The following is a 21,894-nucleotide window of genomic DNA, read 5'->3' as shown; positions in this document are numbered from 1 at the left end:
GGTTTAGGGTTAGGTTTAGGGTTAGGTTAAGGGTTAGGTTTAGGGTTAGGGGGGGTTAGGGTAAGGTTTTCGCTTTATTTTTACATTTTTCGATCTTTTTCGTCGCGCTGTGATGACGTCACATACGCGCTTTCGTCGACCGCGCTTTTGTCTACCGCGCTTTTGTGGTGGAACCCAATTAACATCCTGTGGAAAAAGGGCAAGGCTTTCTGGAAGGCTAACCAGAGCCATTCAAATTTCAGAGGGTTGCTACACCCTAGGGCAGGCATTGCATAAGAGAAGGTATGCTTCTTAGGTCCTGCTAGATGACATCGTTTAATAGGAGACCTTGAGAATGTCCATGCTGTTGGATCTTAATGGGAGCCAGTGCAATGTGTGAAGAAGTAGTATTGCGGTCAAGCTAGATCAGTTGCAGTTACTGGATATTCTTTAAAGCTGGCAATGGCTGTATGAGGCTGGAAAAGGCTGCTGAGCCCATTATCAAAACCTTTGGCCTGAGTTCACCATCAGTTAGGTATTGTACAAATGAGGAAAATGCAACCCCATTATTACTTTTCTCATTCACAAAGCCACTAATGTAATAGTGGCAAAGGATTTTTCAGCCACTCCTGCATACAGTATTCTGATATCAGGATTCACGATTCCACTATTAAGAAAACACTGAACAAGAATACTGTTCATAGAAGTTGAAGCTTAAATTTATGTGAGTCATTGAGCATGACTGCAGTCCTAAGCACACAAGTAAGTATACAACAGAATTGCTGAAACAGAAGAAATGTAAGCCCTGATTTTAATTGCAGCATGGGTCACTTCAAGCAAGTGGCTTATGAAAGGGAGCCTGAAATAATGAGTGCAAGCAATTCTGTAAGAGTAATAGGCAAAATACTTTGGAATTGATGGGTAGGATTAATAATAGCTAAAGGTTGATGTCACTATTGCTAAAGAAGTTGCCACTAATTTCTAAATCTGAAGATTCACATACTTTTTGTCAGCAAAGAAGTGATTGTTGGGTTAATGTATCCAAAAATGTCATCTAGTCATTTTCTACCAATGAGACTGTAAAGTGTACCTGTTGAAGTGATTGAAAAAGTATGCATCAGATACACATTTTTGTCTAATAATGGGATACATGTTAAGGTAATTTTCATTTTTGAAATGTTTTTCCTACATTTGGGAATGACGTAATTATGAGATGAAGAGAAAATCTGAGGATCTTTCTTGCCTTTGTTTTTTACAGTGCTGTTTCTTGGTCTGAATTCTTCCTCCTGTGTGTGTGTGTGTGTGTGTGTGTGTGTGTGTGTGTGTGTGTGTCTGTCTGTCTGTCTGTCTGTCTGTCTGTCTGTCTTCAGGAAGGAGAATGCTTCAGGAAGAAAGCTCCTTTTTAATAAAAAGGCTCATTTACATTCTTTCAAGAAAAGCTTTATAACTTTTTATTAATCATATTTAACAACTTACTGTCCTTTTTCTTTTACAGTTATACTGGGAGAAATATAGAAAGTGCACTGTGTTAGTTGCTGTTTATGCTGAATACTAGAATATTAATCTAAATCTTAGTGCCTTTGAGTTTAATAGTCACTATTAGGGTCGGTGTTTTTCAAATGGGAGAAAATAGGGAGAAAGTTTTCTCATCTGCAAAATGGAAATAAAAATGTTCTGTGTAAAATATTTGATAATAAGTATAAAGATACTTTATGGATGGTACAAAAATGCACCCTATCTCGAGTTCCAATTGGAGAAACACAACCACGGACTGTACTTGGCACTTGGAAATAACTCAAGAAATAAAGGCCAACTCAGCCTGATGAAATCCATCAGCTGGTACTAGTCTCCTTTGACAGGTTTAGGCTTTGCTGCTTTGATCTGCCTATATCCTCATTGTGTTTCTGCTCTCTGGAGACTGTAACACTTGTAGAAAGAAACAAATGTTGTCAAATAGGGTCTCAGGCTGCCTACTATTGAAAAGTCTTTGTAACTCTTCTGTTTTAGAATTGGGACATACCAAAATTAGCCAGTTTTAGAAATCTCATATAACTTTTCTCAGTCAAATTCAATATTTACATCTTTTCCTAATAATAGCATTAATAATGTGGTTCTTACATTTTTAATTGAGCATGTAGTTACATTCAGTTACACTAGTAACTAAATTTGAATTATGAATGTAACTCCTTCACTGAAAGGAGATTTAGAAGAAAGAAAATAATGCCTAACTGCTTTGACCTGCAGTAGACAACTAATTTGTGCGTTAAAAAAAATTAAACACTGTTTGAACAGCTAATTTTATTTTGAACTTGAGTGAAAAAAAGACCTGCTGATAGAGAACAACTTAAATCTAAGAAAGTCAAATAATTCATATATATGTATGTGTGTTTCTAACTTTTCATTCCTAACTTTTTATTCTCTCTTCAGGCTGTCATCACAAAAGCCAAAGTGGATTTCTCTGGTGTCCTGTGCCTGCCCCCTTCCGTCATTGCTGGAAATGGGCTGGACGGAGGAGGGGTTGGCGAGAATGAAGATGAAACACTCTCGGTGTCTCTTTCGGCTGCACCAAGCCCACAGAGTGAAGCTGTTGCCAATGAACTGCAGGAACTTTCCTTGCAGCCCGAGCTGACTGTAGGCCTCCATCCTGGCCGGAACCCCAATCTTCCTCCTCTTAGTGAGAGGAAGAATGGTAAGCGAAACAGTAATGCCTGCCATAATGAATGTTTTTGCACAATGCTTTTCAATTTCTCAGTACATATGGACATCTCCATCTTAGCAGGTGCAGTGTAACCTATCCTAAAGTAGTGTCTGTTTCTGTTAAAAAATGTTAAGAAAGGTTACGTTAATTGGTATTAGGAGATCAAAACTGAATAAAGCTTTTACATAGGGACATGATCCTAAATCTTGTAGAATATTTACACTTGTTTATGTTATTGATTATATAGACAAACTGAGTAGCAGACCATTGGCTAGAAATAGTTGCATTTATGGTTTTATTTATATTTAACTAACCATAGAATACAATGTGGTCTCTTTGGATGGGCTTCATGTCCTGTGTGAACTTGAAACTTTTAGTATGTAAGCTGTAGTTCACAGCAGAGTAGCCCTCAGGAAGTTACTAAAATATAAATCTCTTTTCACAAAATTAGTACTATGCACAAAGATTTTATACAGGATCAGGAAAGCTGAGGCTGAGAGTGAACAAAGACTTGTAACAAATGTCAAAAATAATTTTTAAAAAAGTATATTCAACTTGTGTGAAACAAGAAAAAAGTAGAGGAAATGATTGATCCACTAATGGTCTGACGATGGGCAGCAAGGAGAAAGTGGAACTTCTTGAGTCATTCTTTGTATCTGTCTTTACACGAAAGGAAAAACATTCTAACCTATAAAATCAGTGTTGTAAAAGACATATTAATCAAGTCAAAACAGGCAAGAAAATGGTAAGACAACAGGAACTACTTCAGATGAATTCAGATCACGAGGATCAGATAAATTACATCTCAGAATTCTGAAGGAGCTGGCAGATGTGATCTTAGAACTACTGAACCATATCTTTCAAAGATCCTGGCGCACTGGGACTAGCTAGAGGACTAGCAAAGAAAAGCATGCAATGGAGTACATCAAGGTTCTGTATTAGGCCCAGTAATTTTTAATATCTTCATAAACAATTTAGATGAGAGGTTAAAAGGGGTTAACTCATCAAATTTGCAAATGACACCAAGCTGTGACACTAGCTGTGCAGATGACACCAAGGGAATAGACAACACTCCAGAAGGATCTTGACAGACTGGAACACTGGGATCTATTCAACAAAATACAATTCAGTGGTGAGAACACAGGTAAGAAAAACCAAATGCACTGGTATAGACTGCATGGTTCCTGACTCAATAGCAGTAACTATGAGAGGGATCAAAGAGTCCTAGTGGACAACCACTTAAATATGAGCCAGCAATGTTCTGCAGCTGCCAAGAAAGCCACACAGTCCTAGGCTGCATCAACAGAGGGCTAGTATCAAGATCACATCAAGTGTTAGCTGCTTTATATTGCTTCGATAAAAACCACACTTGGATATGTTCAGTTTTGGTCACCATGATACAAGTACGTTATTGAGACTTTAGAAAGAATATAGAGAAGAGCAACAAAGATGATTATGAGATTGGAAGCTAAAACATATAAAGAATGGTTGCAGGAACTGGATATGTTTAGTCTAATGAAGAGAAGGACTAGAGGTGCCATGATAGCAGTCTTCCAATATTTTAGGGGCTGTCACAGAGAAGAGAGGGTCAATCTGTTCTTCAAAGCATCTGAGGGCAGGACAAGAAATAATGGATGGAAACCTAGGAAGGAGAGATCCAACTGAGAACTAAGGAAAAATTTCCTGACAGAATAATTAATCAGTGGAACACTTTACCTTCAGAAGCTGTGGGTGCTCCATCGCTGGAAGTTTAAAGAAGAGAGTTGTCTGAAAAAATATAAAGTCTCCTGCTTCAGAAGAGAGTTGAACTAGAAGAATCCCGAGGTTCCTTCCAACTGTGTTTTTCTGTTACACTCTGTTCAGATTTTCAAGGAAATAAGACTTCTATCAAAATAATTGTGTGCTTTTCCTTTGGTGGGTCTCTTCTCTGACTTTATATAACCTATATCTATAGCATTCGAGTATTTTAATAACCATATTTTATGGAGAAAATAATGAGATACTTTTGTATGTGATTTTTGTTGTACCTGTATTTTACTGTATCAATATATTTTATTCTGCAATATTAAGTATAGTGAAGATAAGGTCTGACGTTAGCTCTTGAGTGTAGTTAGCTTTATGTACCGCACTTGGAAGCTTTTAACAATTACTAAAGAAAATAAAGTATCTTGTCTGTTTACGTATCTCCCTAGATGACAGTTACCAAGTAATTTTATGGGCAATAATGTGAAAGAGCCAATTTGGTATAGTAGTTAAGGCGCACCAAGCTAGAAACTGAGAAACCCAAGAGTCAATGCTAACTTAAAGCCCCCCCACCCCCAATTTATTGAACATTTAATATTTACAACAAATATTATAAATTAAACTATTGTGTACATTTGTATATTGGTATTCAGAATAGGTAAAGGAACAGTCTCACTTTTTTATGTTGCCCCACAATTGAAATTATTTTTTAAAAAATTAAATATATTTCTATTGCAGCTGCATGGCTGTTCTTCATTATTTCACAAATATAAATTCAGACACATTTGTAATACTGGTATTCTATCTCAATCACTCCCTATTTTATTTTAAAAGTTATTGTTTAACTGCTGAATACTTTTACTCAACTACATGCCTCACTTTAAATGGAAGTAAAGAATCTTATTTCTGATTATATATATTCAGCTTACTAATAATTTAAAATATACTTCATCAACTATAATATATTATAAATTCTTATATTACTGTTTTTTGAAAAAATAGATGCTTATATTTATTATTATTTTGTATATATTATACTGATACACTTACTATTTACAGACTGGAGAAGGGATTTTTAATTCTCAACAATGACAACTATACTAATGCAATGAAAATGTTAATAAACATTTAATTAAAAAATAAAATTGAATATTCATTCAGACATTTATCCCTGTGTGCAGTATTAGTTGTGGAACAATATATGCTACAGTGTGTAATCACTATAATAAAACATGTAATCTAGGTATCTAGATATACATTAGCAATATTTTGTGGTTTTTATATTAGAATAATTTTTCAGTTGAGACCTTAAAATTGCTATGTGGAAAACAGCTATATAGTAGTAGTAGTTTTTCATTAGCAGTAGTATTTATATTTTAGATATAATAATTTTCCTTTTAATTTCAAATGTTAATGTAATTAATTGATGGTACTGTTGAGATTAAGTACATTGTTTAAATTCTTTTGATATTACCAAATTAAATCTGAATAATAGCTTTTTTTCTAAAACATTGTTTTTTCTGTTTAAAATTTTGTTCTATAGGATATTTAATTAAATTATAACATTATTTTAAATTTTAGTGTATATGAAAGAGCCCTTTTTCTTATGCAATTGGCTGAAATGGAAAGATTGACTATTTTGATTAAAGAAAAGTATATAAATGCTTTTCTTTTCACATGGAGACCGCTTCTGAAATTTGTACTGGAAGTGGAAAATAATGAAAGTTTGATTTTGGGTTTTACCAATTAGACTGATCAGAGGTGGGTTCCTACTGGTTCATACCAGTTTGTGCGAACTGATAGTGGTAGTTGGGCCTGGGTCGCCGAAACGGTAGGGACAGCAAGCTGTTTTTGTCATGTAGTTCTAGAACTGTTTAGTGACACCAGTTGGAACAGTTTGTCCTGCCCTCAGTTTGAAAGTTTATATATATATATGAGATTATACACACACACACACACACACACACACACACACACACACACACACACACATGAATGATTATATCATACTGATGAAAATCTTACTAATCATATTTGAGATTTCTGTGAAGAAATAACAGTCTTTGGGGTGGGGTTATGTGATCAACTATTTATACTAAATCAGTGGCCCCTAACCTTTTGAGCACTAAGGGCCGGTTCCATGGACTGGAGGGGTGTGGTTTCGTGTGCTGCCTGCATCCGACGGATGGGGCTTCACTTGTTTGTGCGGCCCAGTTTCTGGCATATTGCAGCCTGCTGCCGGTCCACAGACATGGGGGTTGGGGATCCCTATACTAGATCATTTCACTTTATTCAAATGTTAGATATGATAAAGCCCACCATAACATGATTCCTAATTGTTAATTTTCCTGAATTATACAATTCTTTTGTATTGTTTAAAACTTTCCTGTGTTTATAATTTCATTGATAAATAATTCAGTTAATTTTTATAGTTTAATTTGGCACACTTAGGCATATTTTATATATTAGGGAGTGGCTGGCAGCGAGTGGTTTCTAATACTGTAGGCTAGATTTCTTATTAAAACTTTAAAAAAATCTTCACTTTTTAACTCACAACTTTTGCTGTCATTTACAATCAATCATCATATATTGTTTTTACTTTTTGTCTCCAGCATATCTTTAGTTAACTGAAGCAGTAATCTTTCATCTACCCCAAGGCCTCCAAAGCTCTGATTATTATCAGTTTTGGTCTGATTTTGATTATTTCACATTCCTGGCAATTTGACTCTCTGGGTCACACATCAAATCAGGTTGGCTGGAACTTGCAGTAGCTTGTTAATCTGCGTGGACATATCAACTAAGCAGTTTTTACTGTGATGAAAAATACATTTGGGAGAAACTCAGTTTAAAGAAATTTGTGGAATTTTAGTCTTGGGGCAGATGAACTTAATGTTAGAGGGCAGAGTTTCCTCTCAACTATTCACTGTAAAGCACTATTATCAAACATGGCAGAGAAATTCTGGCTATGTTCTTGATATGCCTATATTGGCAGTCCTCACCAACTACCTTGTTTAGCAACCATTCAGATTTACAATGGTTCTGAAAAAAATAACTGCACTTGCAACCGATGCCTGCATTTACAAATGTTGCAGTGTCTCAGTCATATGATTGCGATGACAGCCAGTGCATGTTGTCATGTCCCTACCCATTTGTTCTTCTCCCCACTCTTGCAGAGCAGAGAGATTAGAGAGGAAGGGATTACAAGTGAGCAAGTAGGTGCACATTACAGTAATGTGCTGGCACTGGCAGCTATGAATGGCATACCCAAGCAGTCCAATGTACTCTGCATAATGTGCCTGCTAATTCTCTTGTAATTCCTTCCTCTCCAATCTATCTGCAAAGAGAGAGAAGAAAAAAAACAAGCCATTTCTATAGGCGATGTCTCCTGTGCTGACCCATTTCCTCCTTCCCCGTTATCACCTTGCTTGCTTTGCATTTGTTCAGTTTCATTTTGCATGTAACCACATCAAAGGAAATTAACTGCTAGATACTCATTGATTACCTGTGAAATGTCAAAAGCTTCATTATTTCAAATACTACTAGTTGCCTCACTGAACTACATGTGAATAATCAGTTGATCTTGTTTAGGCCTGGAAATTAAGCAAGACTGGGCCTAGTTGTTAGTAGGATGTCACATTACGTAGGGATAATAGTTTAGATTGGTAAATTAAAATAATTGTATTCAAAAGCAGAAGCATTTTTCTTTTGGTCCCATGAAAAAAATCATGAATATATGCATTACGTTTTAATAACATATAATAAATGTGGCATTTTAGGATTTTTGAATAGACATAACTTGAATAAAGTGTACATATTTGATTTTCACACATGGTAAAAGGTAGTTCTCAGTGTTAGCCAAGACAATTCTTGCATATCTAAGAAATTTGAACTCTCATTGCATAGCCACTCATAGCACAGTCCTGATCCAACAGCAAGCGTTCAGCTTCAGTTGGTTATATTTAAAATTGGTATAATATGGGTTCTTATTTAGGTAAACATGAAATTTATAGACCATATGGCAAATTAAAAATGCAATTGTAAGTTGTAGTATCAGTCATTGAAATAAAAGAATATTACCATGTTAGATGATAGCCATAATCCAGAATCACTCAAGTATTTGAATTAAGGCCTGTCATACTTCTTGTGAGATAAGCGGCTATATAAATTAGATAGATAGGCAGACAGATAGACAGACATGTAATTATTTCAATACCTTTAGCAAAGAGAACAAGTTCTAATTGATCTCAAGACATGGAGCGGAAAAAATGGGTAAAATGGACCTATGTTCTTTTAAAAAACTCTGTTATTTACAATACCCTGAGACAAATTTAGCAGAGAGATTTCAGTCTACTGTCAAAATATGTTTGTAGTTTTAATGCTCTCCCTATTTATTCATTTAATTTACGAAGCAAAACATCTTCCTCAAGGAAACCAAATATAGTTACATCAGAGTATACTGAGTCTTTCTGTATGTAATAAACCTAGTGTTGTAACTTACTCAGATCACCTCATGTTCTGCCAAAGAAAGATTTACATGAGAAAAATCTCTTGATATTTTTTATTAAATTGATATGTGAATCAAGATATTTTTGCCCTCTGAAAATCAGTGCCAAATGAAATGGAAGTAAATTATTCAAGTAAAATTTTTAGCCTGATCTACTGAATTGTAATTATTTTTAACATGGTCAGAATTTTTGTTTTGGGGGGTTGAACACTAACGTTTTCAATGGCATGTAGTGTCTGATTTCTGGAAGACAGCTGCCATCAATATAGCTATCTAGGGAATTCAAGGGTCCACAAACAGCTTCTATCCCCAAGTAGAAAAGATTTAAGAGGAAAGAAACTTTTATTTAGCAAAAAAGAAATTAAAGGACTCTCTTTTTTATATAGTTAATTAACTCAAATCTGTTGGAATTACTATGTAGTTTGATTCTGGACTGTGTCTATAAAGTAGCTAATTTGAGCAGGAAAGTTGATGAAGTTAAGGAAATACATTTAAAAAGTAAACCTTGAATATCTACAGTCTACTCTCATTGTCTAGTTAAACAGGAAATTCTGATGATGCCAGTTGTCAATAGCAGAAAATTTATTACAATATTTATAATGTGAATAACAATATCAAATGCTTATAAGCGTGAAGATAGTCAATATTTAATTTTGAAATTCATCTATGAAAAAAGTGGTCCTTCTCTTTTTCTTTGTCTTGCTCCTGCTGCATAGTTTCAGATGACTGTAAGGATAGTTTTCTGAAATGCAAATAAATAGCTGCCAAGTGTTTCGTAATTTAATGAAGGAAATTTCCTTTGGAAATCCCTATTCTCTTACATCTTTTATAGAGCATTTATGAATGTATTCTTGGTCAACAGTAGTCAGAATACTAATTCACTGCATGTGTTAAAGATTCTGAATCCAATAGTGAAGAGGAATATTTATCATGTTAGAGATGGAATCACTTGAAATTAGTGCCTGTCAATTAGCTTCCAGTCCTTGGTAAAAAATGTGTGATATCCAGACGAAGGAAAATTCTAATTGTCAGACGAGTTTTATTTAATGACACTCAGTTTTATTTATGTGTTCTGTTCTATTTAATATGAACTAAGAGGGCTAAAATGTATTGAGAAACATCTTGTTAAAAATGCTGCTTGTGAAATTCAATCTCCTGTAAAATTGGTTTTACATGTTTAACCCAGTGGTGAAATTCAAAATTTTTCCCTACCAGTTCTGTGGGCGTCGCTTGGCGGGCATGGCTTGGTGGGTCATTAACCGGTAGTTAAAAATGCTAAAAAAAAGTTTAAAAAAGCTTCCAACAATCGTGTGGCACAGCTGATTGTTAAAGCTGATCGGCAGAATCTTTTAAAAAAACTTTTTAAAGCATTTTTAAACTACCAGTTCGGATGAACCAGTAGCATTTTTACTACCAGTTTGTGCAAACCAGCCCGAACCGGTAACACTTTACCCCTGGTTTAGCCTGACTGTGCTTGTGAGTATTCTGGAATGTTATTGCTTTTCTACTTTCAACAGTTTGATTTCCTTAATTCAATAGATATGTTCTACTGAAATCCTAGAATAGTTCTTCATGCATTTGTGAAAAATCACATATGTGTGATTCTATTAGAGAATTACACATATGAGGCAGAACTTTAAAGTAATTTAGCTCCCTCTACAGATTAAAAAAGCCATGTTTTCATTCAAAATATTCCCAGTGCATTTGATAAATCTGTGATTTTGAAAGTATACTGATTTCCAGAATAGTATGACTCCCTCCAAACCCTGTTTAACTACAGCTACAAACCTGTTTTTCTGGCACCAGCTTGGAAGAATTTTTGTAGTATTTCTGAAATAGAACAAAGATGCTTATTCAACATATGTGATCTGTCCTTGATAATAATTTATAAAGCCACTACCACTTTAAAAATAAAAATGAGCATGTGTCTACAGGTAGTCCTTGACCTATAGCAGTTCATTTAATGACCATAAAAAATTACAGTGGCACTGAAAAATGTGACATGACTATTTTTCACAATTATTACCTTCGCAGTACCCCATGATCATGTGATCAAAATACAAATCCTTGGCAACTGGTTCATATTTATGACGGTTGCAGTGTCCCAGGGTCATTCTGACCTTCTGATAAGTAAAGTCAATGGGGAAGCCAGATTCACTTAACAACCAGGTTACTAACTTACCAACTGCATTGATTCACTTAACAACTGTGGCAAAAAGGTCATAAAATGGGGTAAATCTCAGCAAATGTCTTAATAACATAAATTTCGGGCTCAATTGTGGTTGTAAATTGAGGACTACCTGTATAAGCAAAATATTACAGTCTGAACCATGATTTGAAGAACTGTATTTTGATTAATGATATATTATTGCATGGGTAATCTTTGGTGAGATTCACAGCCTTTGGGGCTGGTTGATAGCTCAACAGCTTGAGTCCTAACCAAGGGCCTAGGGACTGTTAAGGTAACATCGGAGGATATAAGCTGTTCCAAGTAGGGTGGTTTTTTGTAGAATCAGAATGTTCAAATTTGATAAATTTAAAATTTCCAAATAGCGAGGTAGCCCTTTGGGTATTGCTCCAAGGGCTCCAATTACAATTGGGACAACACACAATTTCTTTTTCCACAGTCGCTCAACTTCAATTTGCAAGTCCCGGTGATTTTTGTGATTTTTTCTTGCTATTTATATTCAATTCGTGCATCTCCAGGTATTGCAATGTCAATGAACCATACTTTTTTCTTTTTAACTATTGTTATGTCAGGTGTGTTGTGAGCCAAATGCCTGTCAGTTTGAATTCTGAAGTCCCACAAGATCTTGACTTTCTCATTCTCTAAAACCTTCTCAACTTGATGGTCCCAGTGGCTTTTGCTGTACTCAAATCCAAACTTTTGGCACAATATCCAGTGAATGATCTTAGCGACGTGGTCATGGCGTTGTAGGTAGTCAGTTTGTGAAATTTTGCTGCACCCACTGATCAAGTGGTCGACTGTCTCATCTTTCTCATTACAGAAGTGACATTTGCTGTTGGTGGTAACATTATTGTTCTTGTTGTTAAATTTATTTGCTGTCTAGCCCACTGAGGGGAAGAAAAGAAAAAGCTGTAAACAAAACAAAGGTAAAATAATAGAACAATAAAATAAACAATGAAAGAAAAAACAAAAAGAATAAAACAATATAACAAAAAAATGGGTAAATGGTTGTAGAGAAAAAGACGGAGGGGGAGGCTGTCACAAGTCCAGTGACAGGAAGTACCCCATTTGATCCCCAGGCCACCCAGCAGAGCCAGGTCTTCAGGCTTCTGTGGAAGGATAGGAGAGTGGGAGCAGATCTTAACAGATGCTCTTTTGGATCTCAGTAGTCAAGAGTCCTTTGATCAATGGGATCTGTAGTAGACCCTCTCTACTGGTATGAATACAGTGGGCTTGTCCTAGTGGGATGAGGTGGTCCATCAGATAGCCTGGATTATGCCATTAAGAGTTTTAAAGTTCATAACTAGTATCTTGAACTGCACTCGGAAGCAGACTAGTAGCCAGTGAAGTTCGCAGTGCGAGAATGTCAGAGTATAATATGAGAATTGACAAAGAGAAAATGGAAGTAATGGCAATTAGAAGAAAAAAAAGCATACTCTAAACATAGTAATTAGAAGGAACAACCATAAAAAAGTATCAAAGTTCAAGTATCTAGGAACAACATTTACCAAAGATGGTAAAATGGACGAAGAGATTAACATATGATGATAGTATTAAGATCCCTTGCTCCACTCGTACAATATATGGCAATATAAGAAGCATTTCATATAGCATATTCATCCCCATCCTATGTTGCTAATATCAGATGTGAACACTTACAACAAAACATTAAAGTTAGTCACCACAGAAAGAGATACTTGAGAAAATTTGCTGGAGTGACCAGAAGAGATAAAATCAGAAATGAGACCGTAAGAGAAAGAATTGGCGTAGAACCAATCTTAAATTACATACAAAAACAGCAAATAAAGTGATTTGCTCACTTGGAGAGGATGTTGTGGGATTTCATATCATACAAGGCATATACAAAAAGAGGACAAGGTCAAAGAACAAGAGGCAGACTCAGAAGAAGATGGAGAACAACATCAAAGACATACTACAACAACTTCAATTAACAATGATTGAAACTACCAGAAGAGCAAGAATTTTGTATCTCCCTAAACACCCAAAATAGTAAAAAAGGAAGTAAAGAAAAAGAAGAATCAAGAAATAGAGCATAATCCACCTTTGGAAAATATTCCTGAACCTCTTAATAGAATTGACTCTTAATAACAGAAATTGTTAGGAGAAATGAAATTAATAGTCTGATAATAGAGAGTGTAGGTAATGGATCCCCAGTAATTAATTTGTATATATGTATTTTTTTTAAATATGTGTTTATAGCATACAGAAAACAGATGTATTTATTCTGTAGTAGGTTATGGAGGCCTGTATATAAGAAATTAGTGTAGTGCATTGTTTGAATTTGAAAAAGATATTTTGAAGTGTCCAGAGGTACAAACATAGATTAGGCCTCCTCCGTATACCATCGGCCAGCCAGTGTCGGCTGGCAACTACAAGGAGGAGGGCCTTCTCAGTAGTAGCCCCGACCCTTTGGAACGAGCTCCCCGTAGAGATTCGCACCCTCGCCACCGTCCAGGCCTTCCGCACAGCCTTGAAGAACTGGCTCGCCCGTCAGGCCTGGGGACAAGGATAGTTCCCCTCCCGAATGATGAATGTATGTTGTTTACTATTTTATTATATGTCTTATCTTAATGTCTGTATTCCCCTTCCCCGATTTTATGTGAGCCGCCCTGAGTCCCCTCAGGGAAAAGGGCGGCCTACAAATATTAATAAAATCTACAAAATCTACAAAATCTGTTTGAAGCTCCTTTAATGAAAAGTGTCTTTTCCTACCAATTTACTGTAATAGTGAAGGTGCTGACTTAGAAATCAAGAGCCTCTGAAAGCTGGCTGACTGACATTCAACCCCCTCCCCACCATAGGATTTTAATGCTGGCAAGCTAAGCTTTACTGGTGGCCTCCTTGAATAAAGTAACTGTGAGAGGGATCGTGGAGTCCTAGTGGACAACCATTTAAATATGAGCCAGCAGTGTGCAGCAGCTGCCAAAAAAGCCAACACAGTTCTAGGCTGCATAAACAGAGGGATAGAATCAAGATCACGTGAAGTGTTAATACCACTTTATAATGCCTTGGTAAGGCCACACTTGGAATACTGCATTCAGTTCTGGTTGCCATGATGTAGAAAAGATGTGGAGACTCTAGAAAGAGTGCAGAGAAGACCAGCAAAGATGATTAGGGAGACTAAAACATATGCAGAACGGTTGCAGGAACTGAGTATGTTTAGTTTAATGAAAAGAAGGACTAGGGGAGACATGATAGCCATGTTCAAATATCTCAGGGGTTGCCACAAAGAAGAGGGAGTCAAGCTATTCTCTAAGGCACCTGAGGGTAGAACAAGAAGCAATGGGTGGAAACTAATCAAGGAGAGAAGCAACTTAGAACTGAGGAGAAATTTCCTGACAGCTAGAACAATTAATTAGTGGAACAGCTTGCCTCCAGAAGTTGTGAATACCCCAACACTGGGAGTCTTTAAGAAGATGTTGGATAGCTATTTGTCTGAAACAGTATAGGGTTTCCTCCTAGGCAGGGGGTTGGACTAGAAGACCTCCAAGGTTCCTTTCAACTCTTGTATTGTATTGTATTGTATTGTATTGTATTGTATTGTATTGTATTGTATTGTATTGTATTGTATTGTATTGTATTGTAAGTATCATGCCAGAGAAGAAGGGATGAATTCTTCCAGGTATCATGTGAAGTTAGAAAATGCTATTTTTTTTTCTATTTAGGTGACTCAGAAGAGTAGGGAAAAGAAATAAAGGAAATGGATTGGTTAAGAATAGTTAATACCAAGGGTGAAATTCAGCAACTTCTGACAGATTCTGGAGAACTGGTAGTGGAAATTTTGAGTAGTTCAGAGAACCGGCAAATATCACCTCTGGCTGGCCCCAGAGTGCGGTGGGAATGGAGCTTTTGCAATATCTTTCCCCCAGGAGTGGAGAGGGAATGGGGATTTTGCAGTATCCTTCCCCTGCCATGTCTACCAAGTCACACTCACAGAACCAGTACCAAAAAAAAAAATTGAATTTCATCACTGGTTAACACCATGTTTATATTTTAACAATGTGGTTTTGACTGCTTGTTTTTAAGTTCTCTATTATCGTGTAGGAAAAAAATGGTACATTCTGAAAGCAAAACTCTGTTAAATTCTCAAGAGAGGGGGAGATATGTCCTCAAATACAGCTTCTTGGATTCACGCCGATTGATCTTAACTGCCCTTTCACATATAATTGTGTGTATCTCTGAGACTTAATAAGCATTTATATATCCAAATGTTCTTGGCAGAATCTGGAACAGTAATACAGAGTGACTTCTTAATTGATTGTCATCTTCATTGGACATAGTGTACTTGAACATTGGATTATATTTTTGACAATTTATTAGATTGCTCAAACAACTTATTAATTATTAGATATATTTTTAGTAAATCACAAGTACAGTGCTGGGATGAGACAGGGAAACCATTTGTTTCCAGAACATAATTCTCTTCTCTCCCTCTCCCTCCCCCTCCCCTTCTCCAGCCTTCATTTGTTATTCCTGCATTTTTACTTCATGATATTTAAAGCAAAGTTTATGCAGAAGAAACAGACATGCCAAAAATATATCCTATGTACAGGCAGGTCTGTTAGGAGAGTAGGGACTGCTGCAGAGAAGCAGATTTAAGCAGAATTGCAGATTCCTAAGTTAGATTGCCTCTTCTGCTTTGAGAGAAATTTCTTTTCAGCCACCTGTCCACCATTGCTAGGACACTCCTGAACTGCTTGAGCAGCTGCAGCCAGTTGTCTGGAAGGATAAAATGCATACTCTGTGCAGGCATGTACAGTTAATGTTATATTTAAAAAATATTTTAAAAGTCAAATGACTTGTCAGAAAACTCCAAGTTGAAATAATTTCTGATAGCTGAAATAATTCCTTTGAAGATACAGTGAAAACTTTTAAACTTTTACAGGTAGCCCTTGCTTAATAGCTGTCTCTTTCAGTGACTAGAACAGTGGTGGGTTGCAGGTGGTACGCCGCGGTACGGGCGTACCGGTGCCTGCCAGGAGCACTGGGTACCGTTCCGATACGGTGCTCCGGAGGGCCAGCCCGCCTGCCCTCCTTATCGGTATTTGTGCTCTTTGGCGCTTCTGTGGATGCCCACAGAGCGTACGGCACCTGCGTGATGCTCCACCGAGCAGCTGTAGCTTCGCGGAGGTGTCGCAGGAGGTAAGGACGCATTCATGTGGTGGACGCTGGGCCTTGTTGCACTGTACCAGTTGCAATGGGATCCAGAACCCACCACTGGACCAGAGTTACAACAGAGATGAAAAACTTTATAATGAGTCCTAAAATTTATGGTCTTCTTAGGTCTATAAAGGAAAGGAATGCTGAAGTAAGTTCATAAGCACAGTCCCGGTTTAACTTAATGACCATTTAATGATTGAGTTGCCTGTCCCAATTCTGCTTGTTCAGTGAGGACTACCTGTGTTCCCTCTTGTTTTCACAGCAGAGTGTAATTATTTGGAGAAGCCGTATATATTTGGGGTTTTAAATCTGAAATTTAAATGGGGTGAATACTTTGTTTTTGATCAGCAATAACATCTCTTTGTCTCCAGAGACAGACTGAAGTTTCCCAAGGATGAAATTGCTCCATTCTTTGTAGAGGCAGTTGTGTAAGAAATGATTTTGCTAGAGTGTTATATTTGTAGTAATTATTTCTTTCTTTCTAAGTGAAATGCTGCTAAATGTTGTAACCCAAACCTAGCAAACCAAAAACCTGTATATATTTGTACAAAGATTTAATGAAAGCCTTTGTCAAAGTAGGATGTACCAGATAGGTTTTTTGGAAATTTTCAAAAAAGGTTGTAAATGTTTAAAAATGCTCTGGATATATGATTATTTTCTTTTAGGCTAATGATAATATAGAGCTTTTATTTCTTTATTTTATTTTACAGATTGACTTGAAGGAGAGGAGTATAGTATTTTTTCATGAAATTATTAAAGGTGAATTCTTGAAAGATATAAAGCTGCTTCAGTTCTGTTTTTCATGTCCAGGATCACTCAATCAGTAAACCTTAATAAGTCTGAAATAAAATCTAGAACTCCTTCTGTTATTTAAGATTAGAGTTTCTTTAATTTTTTTCTCACAAGATCATTCCCACTTTTAAAAATTATGGAGGACTCCAGAAGAGCTTTTGTTTGAGTTATCAATGTTTACCATATTAAAAGTTGACATAGATACATTGGCTGCTGCTTCTCCTTCTCATGACCGTTTGATGAAATGTTAATACTGTTTTTAATATAGGCTGGCAAATAATTTTGATTTTGTGACCCCCGAGAGAGTTTCTCCCACCAGGGTCCTAGCACCACACATTAAGAAACACTGTTGTAGATTAATGTCTTAGTGATAAAATGCCTCAGTTGTATTGTAATATTCAAGAATAAATTCTTCTTTGCACAATAGTTATGCACAATAGTTGTGCAAAGAATTTAGTAAGTTACATTTTTTATTTAATTTAGTTTAGTTGCTTTACTCCAGATGCTATAATTTAATGTTAATTAAGTTTGGATAAGATAGGTGTTTTGATGTTTGTTGACGCAAAGTTTCCATGTCATCTTTGTGGACATTGAAGTTTTAGATTTGGAAACAAAGAGGGCAGGAACTGTATCACATCGTGTTGCTGGCTTGGCAAATGTTTGAGCTCTGAGTAGAGAAACCAACTGCATACTATTTTGGGTGAATGAGGTTAGCTGTTAGTGCATACAGCTTCATGAAACGTTCCGTCAGTCATTGTGTTGATTGTGAAGATTGAGGCTCAGTCTCATTACTGCATGCATGGATATGCATTCCATAATGAAAGAAAGACATTTCTGTGCCTGAACTTGCTGCCGACAAGAGTTTGGCCAGATGCTTACTGATTCTGATCGTCAGATGTCTGCTTTTTAGATGTATCTGTCTCTTGTATCTGCTTAACCCCAGTGTGAGCTCAGCTTCAAGCTATAAACTGGCATTCAAGAGTGAAGGTTCAACGGGACATTTAGAGCCATATATATTGGCCTTTACTTAAGTTTAACAACCCTGCACAACCCTGAGGGAATATTCAGATCCTGGGATTTTCTTCAACATGTTGGACAAAATAAAAACGCTCCAATCTACTTATGGTGGAATTGTGCCATTTGAAGAGATTGTATTAAAGGATGTAAAGAATGCAGGTTTGAGTCAGGACTCCTACCACTGTTTGAGGGAAGGTTAGTGACCTCTGTCTTATATTAAGAGGACTCTTAAAACTTGCCATTTGTATCTATTGAAGGTCTTGTTGTATATTGGTTATAATACTGTACAGTGAATTCATTCATATTGATAGTGCTTAGATGTCTTTTTATTTCTGTTAGAAGATGCTGTTTGTTCAGTTTAGTAACGATCTCTTAGCTGGTATATGTGAGAATATAAATTAGGTTTTAAACTTTAGTCTTTACAAGTTTTTCTGTTTCAGTAGTAAGGGACAGAAGTGATACAAGATGTTTGGATATTGATAAGAGGAAGAAACAAAAATAGTTAATGGTAAAAGATAATGAACATTAATCTAATCTAATGGAGAATAGTGCAGTGGATATTTCATGGCAGATATGGATAAGGGAATGAATGATAGAACTTCATGAGAGCAACCCAAAAGCCTACACTGGGAGAAATAGTTGGAATAGCTATATAAGAAATCCAGGCTGCTGTCATATGTGTTAGCTAAAAATAAATCCATTGGAATGACATGGGGAATTTGATGGAATAAAAATACCCTAGACAGGGCTTTGAAGCAGTCCCAGGCCTGAGGGTGAGCTTCACCAAATCTAACTCATTATGTCTAAATACTGTGGTCCGGATTCAGGCAGGGTGAAATAAAATAGTAACTTGATCTTAAATATTTATGATTCAAATAGTTACATATGTTCTTTTTAAAAGATTAACCAGTTTGTCATTATTAAGTGTTACTAGGTAAAAATAGGTTAACATTTCAGGCAGATTTTATTGCTATAAGGCATATGCTATATGTCCTCTATAAAAATGCAAATATTGCCCAACTTTTTCAAAAAGTGCCCATTACTCCATTGGATAGGAGATTTAAATAGTAGCAATTGCTTTTGAATATTATTTAGGGGAAACAACCGTATTTTTGAACTCAGCTTAATTTGGAACAATTAAAATGAAGTTATCCACAGATAATAATATGCCTGGAGATTTGTCATTTAACAAATATGATGCATGATGCATGCATATATTTGATTGTGTTTCAATGGAAGTTATCCAAAAATTCAAATCGCTATGCAATCTTCATTGTATGTTTTATGGATAAAATAGCAGATTATAACCAGATTATATCCTTTTAGTTTGGCTATTGCCAAATGTATCTACAACTCAGTAAATCCTAGTCCCCGCATATGACTTAGTTGGGGACTTATATATTTTAAAGAAAATTTGGCATTGTATTTCCCTGGAATCAGTTTATAAGATACTGGTTTTTAATCCTGGCATCAGCAATTTAGTTAATATCAAATAACTTTATGCCACTTACTTCTTTAGAGATAAAAGGAAAGAAGAAAAAAAGTGAATTATTTCAATAAATGTGCCATTTATGTCTTTTATTCACAAATACTTTTTAAATATTATTTTAGAAAGTTTAAAATAAATAAATATAAGAAAATTGGGTATCCACAAATTAACCGTTAACTGAAATTAGTTTTTCCCAACTTTTTTTACCCTGGAGGAATTTGTAAGATAATTTCCTGGTTTTAGCATAAAAATCAGAAAACACGTACAAACTTCTTCAGTTATAATTTCTCACAGAAGTCCTTGCAGAGCTGAAGTGCTCCACCGGAACCAAGTTGAGAAATGGTGGTTTATAGAAAGTCATAAAACAAAGTTCCAAATGGGAACTATCATCTGTGAGCTGCTACTAAGTAACTCCTGATTAAACTTTATTCCTCAAAGCAGCATTGCTGTCCTTTGTAGGGGAAACTGCAGCTTTGTTGAGGCTTGATCAGTTGTTTTATATAGCCAGCAAAAATGGAAGAACAACATTTCAAAATGAAGACGCTGTTGGAAAATTGATCTGTAATATATGTGAGTGTTCATATATTTCCACATCTACAGCAGAGGGATTTTCTTTAAAGCAGAGGGATTAATGTAATGTAATTTTTGGGAATTAGTTAGAAAAAAACAAAATGCCACACACAACAGGAGTAAACATCATGTCAAAATCATTCAAAAATCATTTTGAAGAATTGACTTCGCAAAGTACAGAATTCTTAGCCAAAGATACGTTGTAATCCTGCATAGCCTTCAGGCCAAGGCAGGTACTTAGAAGTTGGTTAAAGCATAGAGTGATGGCTATTTCATACTAAGGGAATGAAATGAGCAAGAATTAACAAGCCTTGCCAAAGGAGGTCCCCAGTGTTATTGTAAGTGATTTTCTAGAAAAATATTGAACACACAATGGTTGGTATATAAATCCTGGGATGAGTTGATTGTCATGATTCTGATTACAGAATTATTTATTATTTTATTTTATATATGTTTTTGTGTTTGGTTCAAATGGAAAATGATCCTTTTTTGTATTATACCAACATTCTGTGATAGGAAATATTATGTTCTGTAACTCAATTTGCTATTTACCATTATGAACAGGGCTTATGGAGGTTAAAGTTGATAAATAAAGTTAAAATAACAGGCTGACATTAGATTCCTACCCCTGAACTAAACCAAATCTCCTCCTCTTTATGAAAAGCCCGAACAAATTTTTAAGGAAACTAGACATAATTTTTCATTCTCCTGCACACCACTTGGAGAGTCCAAGCAATGGGTTATTTCACTAAACTGTTTCTATATTAAATTAATGTAAGACTGGAATGTAAGTGGTAATTTGTTATAGCAGAACCAATTACTTTCTGCAAAAAATGTAACTTTCTGTTATAAATATAAGCCTAATGAACCTTTGATTCATATATAACACAAAACAATTTGAAATATGATAATGATGTTATCCATTCAGTCAAAGTCCGACTCTTGGCCATTCTAGGGGCCAGGTCTCTTCACATCTTCCAATCTTGCACTATTTGACTTTTTCTATGTTCTGGCTAGTGTCAGCTTTGATAATGTCAAGCAACTGTATTCTTTGACGGCTTGGTTTCCTTCTATCACCAACTCTTCCAAACATAAATGCTTTTTCCAGTGAATTTTCCCGCATAACATGACCAAAGTAAGTGAGATGCAGTTTTGTGATTTTGCCTTCTAGGTTTGAAATATAGTGGGAAGTAAAATCAGAACTAGTTCTCTCTTCCATAGTAAAGGAATACCATTATAGAAATAATTATTCTTGACTAAATAAAATGAATAATAAACTGTTTCATCCATAATGATCTCTACTGTTCTAAAATGGCATCATGTTTTATTTCTTATAAAAGAGTACTGGCTTTTCTTGAAAAGTAGTAGGTGACACACAGTTAAGGGGTTTTGTTATGATCCCCTTAATTTAACTTCTTTTTAATCTCAGGTATCTGGAGTTCAGAAATACTATTACTAATTAATATGGTTTGTAAACAAATTGCAATGGTTGAATGAAAAGTAATGCCCACAATGTTATAAATTGGCAACAGATTGCAGTACTGACATGGCTGTATTCTTTAGCACTTCTGCTTTCACTTCAATTGACCGAAAGTTGCTGAATGAAAAGATTATATTACAATTGTTCATAAAGTGGAAAACTCAGTGTGCTTTAAGTAACACACCATGATTGAATTTTTGATTGCCATAGGAGTTTCTTCAGTTAAAAGTATTACCACTAGAATACAGATTGT

The 21,894-nt window shown here is 35.7% G+C and overlaps 1 protein-coding gene across 6 annotated transcripts in view; it reads left to right on the top strand.

Moving 5' to 3' along the window:
• MRTFA (myocardin related transcription factor A) overlaps nucleotides 1-21,894 on the top strand; it is an 80,879-nt gene that overhangs the window by 11,430 nt on the left and 47,555 nt on the right. For all 6 annotated transcript variants that reach the window (XM_032220679.1, XM_032220683.1, XM_032220680.1 and 3 more), the window contains exon 2: nucleotides 2,407-2,668. The gene's annotated coding sequence lies outside the window, so the exon portion shown is untranslated. The remainder of the gene's footprint in view (nucleotides 1-2,406; nucleotides 2,669-21,894) is intronic.

Source organism: Thamnophis elegans, chromosome 7, assembly GCF_009769535.1.
Source record: "Thamnophis elegans isolate rThaEle1 chromosome 7, rThaEle1.pri, whole genome shotgun sequence".
Lineage (NCBI taxonomy): Eukaryota > Metazoa > Chordata > Lepidosauria > Squamata > Colubridae > Thamnophis > Thamnophis elegans.
This window is presented reverse-complemented; position numbering and strand designations above follow the sequence as displayed.